We start from the raw sequence: 10582 nt of genomic DNA on the forward strand, positions 1-10582 counted from the left end.
TTAAAGCAGTATTACACTTATTGTTTTTATGCTTTGACTTATTGTTTTGTCTTTGACCCGTATATATATATATATATATATATATATATATATATATATATATATATATATATATAATATGGTCAAAATTTATTTATATAGCTTCAGAACTGCGTTGATGTTTTATTAACCAAACACATTTTAGACGTAAAAAAACCTTTGTTAACTGAAATAAATATGAACCAAAATAAATATCTAGAAATATATTTTATTTCAGCAACATTTCTACTTTTTGTTTAGTTAAAAAAAAAAATAAATAAATAAAATAAAAACACTATATAGACATAAAAATATAAAACGGGCAAAAAATGGTTTCTTACACTAAAAAATAACTGAAGTGAACTGAAAAAGCTTCTATTATAAACTGTGTTCAATTTGGTTAGAAAGAGTAACCTAAAATGGTTAAACTGAAATAAGTATTTAGACAACTAAATAGTAAAAATAATTGTCAAAAACACAATAAAATGACTAAAACTTTAATTAAAATTAAAATGAAAACAGCAAAAATAAACACAAAAAAGGTAACGACACTTGGCCAGTTCTCCAATCTCAAAGTTATACTTAAATTCAACACAAAATGTAGGTTTGTACAGGCTCAAACAATGCAAAAGCATTTTTTTGTCTGAAATGAGGCTAGATAAGACAGTACATACTGTATGAAGCAGTGCTTATTTGAATGAGGATTGAAATATTCCCTGCAGATATATAAAGGTACACGACCCATTTGGGCGGGCAAGTTAAATCACACGAACAAACCCTTCCCACCGACATCATCGACAGCAACGGCGATCATTGCTTGAACGGCACGACTAATAGAAGACGCTCAGAACACGGTAACAGTCCCTGACGTTACTGACAAACTGTCAGATTTGACAAAAAAGCATGTATCAAATATGTACACGTGTATATGCGTGTGTGTTTGTGTGTGTGTGTGTAGATAAATGTGTGTCATGTGTAAGTATAAAAATAATTTAAACACTTGAAAGATATATCACACTCTTAAATGTATGCGTATATATGCTGACTTCTATATACTGTACTCTATACAGTTCTTCAAAGCATTACAAGACACGAGAGTAACTGAAGATGCTTACAGACATTTCAAGACACAATCAAGAGAGATTCTGCGTTTCTGGATGGAGGAAGACTGCAGATCTGTGGGCTGTTCAATCATCCACAGCGTTAAAAAACATCATTTGTGAGTCTTAAGAGCCGTTCACACTGACACTGTTCAAATGTTTTTTTGTTCAGTATGTATGCATTAAATTGATCAGAAGTGATAGTAAAGACATAATGTTATAAAAGATTTCTATTTCAAATAAATGCTTGATAAATATTTCTTGAGCAGCAAATCAGTATGAATTCTGAAAGATCATGTGACTAAAGAATGGAGTAATGATGCTGAAAATCCAGCTTTGATCACAGAAATAAATTACACTTTACAATATTTTCACATAGAAAACAGCTATTTTGAATTGTAATAATATTTTAGAATATTGCTGTTTTTACTGTATTTTTAATCAAATAAACAACAAAATAAAAATGTCAATCTTGATTTCTGAAGGATAATGAAACACTGAAGACTGCAGTAATGATGCTGAAAATTCAGCTTTGCATCAAAGAAATAAAATACATTTGAACAGATATTCACAGAAAACAGCTATTTTGAATTGTAATGGTATTTCAGAATATTGCTGTTTTTATTGTATTTTTAACTGAATATTAATAACAACAAAAACATTAAAAACCTTGATTTCTGAAGGATCATGTGACCCTTTAGACTGGAGTAATGATGCTGAAAATTCAGTGTAGAATCACAGAAATAAATTAAATTTGAACAGATATTCACATAGAAAACAGCTATTTTGAATTGTAATAATATTTTAGAATATTGCTGTTTTTACTGTATTTTTAATCAAATAAACAACAACAAAAAAAAAATTATTTCTGAAGGTTCGTGTGGCAATGAAGACTGCAGTAATGCTGCTGAAATTCCAGGTTTGATTACAGAAATCAAATACATTTTACTATATATTCACAAAGAAAACAGCTATTTGAAATTGTAATAATATTTCAGAATATTAATGTTTTTACTGTATTTTTAATCGAATATTAACAACAACAAAAACATTAAAAACCTTGATTTCTGAAGGATCATGTGGCACTGAAGACTGGAGTAATGATGCTGAAACTTTAGCTTTGAATCACAGAAATAAATGACATTTTAACAGATATTCACATAAAAACAGCCATTTTGAATTAAAATACTATTTCACAATATTGCAGTTTTCACTGTATTTTTAATTTTAAAAATACTCTTGCTTTCTGAAGGATCATGTGACCCTTAAGACTGGAGTAATGATGCTGAAAATTCAGCTTTAAATCACAGAAATAAATGAATTTTTAACAGATATTCACATAAAAACAGCTATTTTGAATTTAAATAATATTTCACAATATTGCTGTTTTTACTGTGTTTTTAATCAAATAAACAACCAAAAAAATATACATTTTTTATTTTTGAAGGATCATGTGGCACTGAAGACTGGAGTAATGATGCAGAAAATTCAGCTTTGAATCAAAGAAATAAATTCAATTTGAACAGACTTTTACATAGAAAACAGCTATTTAAAATTGTAATAATATTTCAGAATATTGCTGTTTTTACTGTATTTTTAATCAAATAAACAACCAAAAAAATATACATTTTTTATTTTTGAAGGATCATGTGGCACTGAAGACTGGAGTAATGATACAGAAAATTCAGCTTTGAATCAAAGAAATAAATTCAATTTGAACAGACTTTTACATAGAAAACAGCTATTTAAAATTGTAATAATATTTCAGAAAATTGCTGTTTTTACTGTATTTTTAATCAAATAATTTTTTTGATTTCTGAAGGATCATGTGGCACTGAAGGCTGGAGTAATAATGCTGAAATTCCAGCTTTGATCACAAAAATCAATTACATTTTACTATATATTCACACAGAAAATGGTTATTTTCAATTGTAATAATATTTTATATTTTTATCGTTTTTACTGAATTTTTTGAGCAAATAAATGCAGCACTGGTAAGCAGAAGACACTTATTAAAACTCTGTGATGTATATACTACATGCAGAAAATGATTTAGAATGCACAGATATTTCCAAATAAAAATAATGCTTATGAAAACAAAAAGCTTTTGATCTTGTAAAATGCTGTCAGTGTGAACGGCTCTTCAGAGACTATGCGATGACGTCACGATCTTTGGCTTCCAAATGACACGTGAACACGAATCAGAGTCACTGCGGAAATAAATCACAGTTCACAGACCCAGAGGGACGCGAGGCGGCTGCGTTGAAGGAATCTCTCGCCTCTGGGAAACGTCTCTTGACTCTGAACGCCACAAACCGGCACGTGATCCGCAAAGAAAGCAATAACACACACCGCCCAGGCCGTGATGGATAACAGCGCTGCGCTCACGTCTCCACGGACGGCATAATGAGTGTGTGTTTCTCAGCTCTCTGGAAACGACTTTAACCTTGAGAGGAGTTTGAGTCGTGATTTATCTGCTACCGGCTCAGAAACTCTCCATCACCAAACACAAGGGCTGTGTTCAGAACAGAATTTGAACATACTACTATTTCTACAGTATTTAGTATGTTTACATGCATACTATGGGAGTTTTCTGTGCATGACCAACTGCATTTGCCAAAATGTGCAACTGGAACACACTGTATATGCAATCAGCCACAATTCTGGCTCATTATTAAAAAAATTGGCAACATTTCAAATTATTCAACATCATAACTAGACACTTGCATGCAATGCAGAAGGTCATTGGACATCTATTTAAAACATTTATTATGTAACAACGCCTGCATTTTATAAACAGTACACACTGCATACTGTGCAGTATTGTAGTAAAGTAGTATGCTAGTATTCCATTCCAAACACAGCAGAGATAAACCCATCCGCAACCAGAAAGCCACGCTCTCAGATCAATGACATAAAAGAGAAAGAAAGCAAGATAGGATATGAATCATTGCATATTTCAAGAAGACATCCTATTCATCTTATTCATTCTAAAAGTTAAAACGCACACAGTAGGATCCTCAAATCTCAGCGTTCGCTCTGAGCTCCGCTAATTGCTCTGAAGTTCAGAAGTAGCACACGAGCCGGAGTCGAGAGCTGAAAGTTTTGAAGTGCAGATATTTTATGCAGCGGCTGCACAAACATCAAAAAGGGCTCCGAAAATCTGCTTACGGATCCATCTACACTGATTTCCCTACAAACGCCAACAACTACAGGCTTCCTCCTTTAATCGGTTATACATACGGAGGCCAAACTCAAGATGTTTCAGGCAGAAAACATCAGGAAAATTGACTGAAAGTGACACAGTTTGAAAAGGAACAACATGGAAACAAAACTTCTCCATGTTGTCCAATGAAATGCAGAGATATTGGACGCAATGGTAGACCGATATATCAAGAAATTGGATGAATCATCTGATATTTGGTGATTTTTGAGATTTTCAGCATTAGCTACTACTTGGCAGGTTAACTGAGCTTACTAATGTCAACATTTTGCCAGTGAATATTGTGTAAAACAGGGGTTTCTTTTGCATTAATCATAGCGAGAAACTGAGAAAACATCTGTTTTTGAATGAATCAAGTGAGCTAATGATTCAGCAACTCATTCATACTAGCTCTGTTACTAAATGAATCAGCCTTTTGAACAAATCAAGTGAGCCAATGATTCATTGTCTCATTCAGAAAGAAATTCACTTGCTTAGTTTCTAAACGAATCAGCTGTTTGAACGAATCAAGTGAGTAAATGATTCAGTGACACATTTATAGTCACTTGCTTCATTTCTGAATGAATCAGCTGTTCGAAATTAATTGAATGAGCCAATGATTCATTCCTAAAGACAGTCTGAATAAATCAGCTGTTTGAACGAATCAAGTGAGTAAATGATTCAGTGACACATTTATAGTCACTTGCTTCATTTCTGAATGAATCAGCTGTTCGAAATGAATTGAATGAGCCAATGATTCATTCCTAAAGACAGTCTGAATGAATCAGCTATTTGAACAAATCAAGTGTGCCAATGATTCACTGGATTTATAAAGAGGGTGACTTGCTTTATTTCTAAATGAATCAGCTGTTTGAACAATGATTCAGTGACTCAACATAAAAACAGTGATTTGCTTTGTTTCTAAATGAATCAGCTGTTCAAATCAACTGAATAAGCTAATGATTATTTCACAGACAGTCGTTAGCTTTGATACTGAATGAATCATCCCTTTAAACAAATTGAATGAACCAATGATTCAGTGACTCATTTATAAAGACAGTAAATTTGCTTAATTTCTAAATGAATCAGCGGTTTGAACAAATCAAGCGAGTCAATGATTCAGTAACTCATTTATAAAGATAGCTGTTAAGATTTGATACTGAATGAATCAGCCGTTTGAACAAATCGAGTGAATCAATGAATTAGTGACTCATTTATAAAGAGTTGCTTGCTTTGTTTCTGAATGAATCAGCAGTTAATATAAGTTGAATCATTCATTTATAAAGACAGTTGTTAGCTTTGTTACTGCATGAATTAGGCCTTTAGAACAAATCGACTGAGCCAATGATTCAGTTACTCATTCATAAAGACAGTCACTATCTTTGATACTAAATGAATTAGCCTTTGAACAAATCGAGTGAGCCAATGATTCAGTGACATATTCATAAAGAATCACTTGCTTTGTTTCTAAATAAATTAGCTGTTTGAATGAATCAAGTTGATGGAACAAATCAGTTGTTCAACAAATGAAGTGAGTCAATGATTCAATGACTCATTCATAAAGAGTCACTTGCTTTGTTTCTAAAGGTATTAGCCATTTGAAAGTACTGAAAGAGCCAATAATTAATTGATAAAGACAGTCACATTGTTATCAACTGAATCAGTTGTTTGAGCCAATAATTCAGTGACTCGCTTCATTCCTAAACGAATCAGCCATGTGAATGAATCGGGTGAGCCATCATCTGCCATCCGATTTTCAGAATAAATCAGTTAGATGAATAATTCAACGACTCACTTATCAAAACAATGATTTGCTGCCACCCACTGGTATTTTCAGTTTTAAATTTAAAGTATCATTTCATTTTTAAATCGTTTCATATTTTAATATTCAATTTTACAAAAACAAAATCAAATTATTTCACTCTAAACCTACTTTTCATTGCTTAATCAATGCCTTTCTCATTTAACACAATATTGGCTTTAAATGATCTTTTAGGGGGCTAATTTCTTATCCAAAATTAACGATTGATTTGTAATTAATTAATCAGCATGTCTAATAATTGATTTGATTAACATCCCTAGATGCAACATTATATCTGCCATCTGTAGAGGCATCGCCATTGAAAATCCCATATCGGTCAACCACTAATGTGTGTGCAAATACAACTACCACATGCACCTGACTGAGCCCAGATGCATTCTGGGTAGCCTTTAAAAAGAGTGTGCGAGAGATAGAGAGAGAGAAAGCAAGCTGTGACAGTGAATGAGGAACACATTAGAGTAATTTCTATTGATTTGATCACTCCATCATCCACATCTTCGTCTCCCACACTGACGCGGGGTCAACGAGGACCGTCGTTCCCAGAGAGGTCAAAGGTCTCTCCAGCTGTCAGGAACTCCTCAGAGTGAGGTTGTGTGTGTGCGGTTGTGTGTCCGGCAGCGGACCGACCCTCAATCCTTCAGGTTGTCCTCGCCGACTCCTTGGGCGGCCAGTTCTCTAATCACGTTGTCCAGATAGTTGGGGTCGGGGTAGCCGTGGCCCGTGAGGTTAGAGCCAAACTCCGTCTTGTGGTGAATCTCGTTCCACACGACCGTGTCCGTCTCTCCCGTGGTGCTGGACGTCCCGATGGTGAAGATCAAACGACGGTCCCAAGCCATGATTAGCAACTTCAACACCTGAAATGAGCAATAAAAACGATGTGAAGCTGCATTCACAGCATACAAATACTGATTAATGATATATGATTGTGATTTGTGAATAATATTCATATAGTTATGATTTTATATATATATATATATATATATATATATATATATATATATATATATATATATATATGACCCTGGACCACAAAACCAGTCATAAGGTTAAATTTTACAAAACGGAGATATATACATCATATGAAAGCTCAATAAATAAGCTTTCTATTGAGGTATGGTTTGTTAGGATAGGACAATATTTGGCCGAGATACATCTGTTTGAAAATCTGGAATCTAAGGGTGCAAAAAAATCAAAATACTGAGAAAATCACCTTTAAAGTTCTCCAAATTAAGTTCTTAACAATGCATATTACTAATCAAAAATTACATTTTGATAGGTTTACAGTAGGAATTTTACAAAAAATCTTAATGTAACATGATCTTTACTTAATTTCCTAATGATTTTTGACATAAAAGAAAAATCAATAATTTTGACCCATACAATGTATTTTTGGCTGTTGCTACAAATATACCCCAGCGACTTAAGACTGGTTTTGTGGTCCAGGGTCACACACACACACACACACACACACACACACACACACACATATATATATATATATATATATATATACATACATACATATATATATATATATATATATATATATATATATATGCAAGTATAGTTCACAGTTTTTTAGTATAATTGATAATACTGTTAGAGTGTTTCTTATTTATCAATTTTGTGTCATATAATATATACATTTATTGTATAATACTCCGATATTTTATATTTTTTGCAATCTATTATATACCATATTTTATTTTTGCACTTTTTTTTTTGGTAAAGTTAAAAGTTTATAAATCATTGATATATGTGCTTTAGATTATCTCTTATATTTAATATTATATTTTATTAGACACTATTTTACTTATTTTTTTGTATTTTTTTTTTATTTTGTTCTCATTTTTAAAGTTTAAAAATTATTTACATATTTGAGAGTATTATATATATATATATATTATACACTATTTCATTTGTTTCTGTTATTTTATTACATTTTTGTTCTAGTTTTTGTTAAAGGTTTGGTATTTTTATTTTTTTGATATTGTTTTTTTAATGTCTATATAGTCTTTGTTTATTCTTACATTTTCACATAATTTTTTTTAAGCACATTTCTAAGAACATTTTATCTCTCTCTCTCTCTATATATATATGTGACCCTGGACCACAAAACCAGTCATAAGGTTAAATTTGACAAAACTGAGATTTATACATCATATGAAAGCTCAAAAAATAAGCTTTCTATTGATGTATGGTTTGTTAGGATAGGACAATATTTGGCTGAGATACATCTATTTGAAATCAGAAATCTGAGGATGCAAAAAAATCAAAAAGACTGAGAAAATCACCTTTAAAGTTGTCCAAATTAAGTTCTTAACAATGCATATTACTAATCAAAAATTACATTTTGATATGTTTACAGTAGGAATTTTACAAAAAATCTTCATGGAACATGAACTTTACTTAATTTCCTAATGATTTTTGGCATAAAAGAAAAATAAAAAAATTTGACCCATACAATGTATTTTTGGCTATTGCTACAAATATACCCCAGCGACTTAAGACTGGTTTTGTGGTCCAGGGTCACATATAGTTTTAGTTTACTATAATTATAATTGACTATAATTTAGTTTAGTATAGTCAATATTTAATTTAATCCATCCAGCATTTTGATTTAATAAATAATAATGAATATAGTATTTTATTTAGAATTACTTACATAAAAATACATTTAAAAAAATACAGTTTAATTTAAACACAAATAATTGATTTAAAAAAAAAACAATAAAATACAAAAATTCATGACAATGATTTTTGTCAGATCCTCTTTCTCACCTTCCGGCCTTTCTCGCTGTCCGGTAAATAGCAGTGTCGAGGAAATCCCCGCGCGCTGTACTTTTTCCCGGGATTCGGGTGCTCTGTGGTCTGAACAAAATACACAAAACATGCTGTCACACTTCACACACGCCGCTCGCTCAATTAGCACACAGCGGAGAGGAATCGCTAAGGACGGCCTGAGGCGTGAACACGAGATCCGTCCCGCTGCCACCGCCGCCTCTGATCACTTCACAGCTTTACACACGCAGATCAAAGACAGACCAGCAGAACAGTATTACTGCAGTGAATCAGGCATTAGACTCAATCCCTCTCATCTCGTAAAACACACAAGACTCACAGCCTGCGCTGGGGATATAAATGAGCACATCTCACGGAAGAAAGGACTTTCTTGATCTTTTGTGTTCGTCTGATGCACATATATCAACTTGCCTCTTATTATTTAATACTATCAGAATGTCATTCACATGTAGAAGTCTTTGAAGTACAATAAACAAAAACTGTACCTTCAGAGACGCAGGAAAATTATTGTGTAAAGCTAAATTACAGCTGTTTTGGTACAAGAATTCATTGTAGGGAAAACTTATTAGAGTTAACTAAAACTAAAACCATAAAAAAAATTGTAATTTGAAATGCAATAAAAGTTAACTGAAATAAAATGAAAATGAAAAAAAGAGTAGTTGCCAAAGGAGAAATTATCATTTTCATTTAGTTTAGCTTGATGTACTAAAATATCAACTACGTAAGCATAAAAAAATAATAAAAGTGACAAAATAACAAAATTACTACAATTTTACGAATATACGAATATAAATGTATAATCAATATATTATTTCGATTTTAATATTATTTATAAATATATAAAATATATTATTATATAAGATTATATTATTTATAAAAACATTAACAATAACTACATTTAAATCAGAAAAAAATAAAGAAAGAAAAAAATGTATATTACATTTTTGCTTTTATTGTTAGTTAAAGTTTTAGTATTTTTATGTTATTGTTGTTTTATTGTGTATATGGTTTTTCTTTTTAAATTGGGGTTTTTGTTCATTTTTTTAGTACATCACATTAAACTTCATGAAAATCAAAAATGTTGCAAAATTCGTTTTTTTAAACAAATATTTGATTTTAGTTAACAATTATTTATAGAAATCAGAATTATAGAAATCATTTTTATTTAGTTTAGCTTGATGTACTAAAATAACAAACTGAAAAAAACAAACATAAATAAATAAACAAATAACCTAATAAAATGACCAAAAAAAACCCAACAAAATTACAAAATATGACTGTTTATATAATTTATATATTATTTAGATTTTAATATTATTCATATATATATATATATATATATATATATATATATATATATATATATATATATATATATATACTCATCACCTATGTACTTAATAAATTACTAAAATATTATATTTCAAAAACATTAACAATAATTACAATTAAATCAGAAAAATTTTAAAAAAGATTATATTGTATCTTTAAGTGTTTTTGCTTACAATTTCAGTTTTAGTATTTTTTTTAATATTGTTGCTGTTTTTAATAGTTTATTTTGTTGTACTAAAATAAAAACTATATAAATATAAAACTGATAAAAACTAATAAACTAATAAAAATGACAAAAAAACAATT

The sequence above is a fragment of the Garra rufa genome, chromosome 15, assembly GCF_049309525.1.
Source record: "Garra rufa chromosome 15, GarRuf1.0, whole genome shotgun sequence".
Classification (NCBI taxonomy): Eukaryota; Metazoa; Chordata; class Actinopteri; order Cypriniformes; family Cyprinidae; genus Garra; species Garra rufa.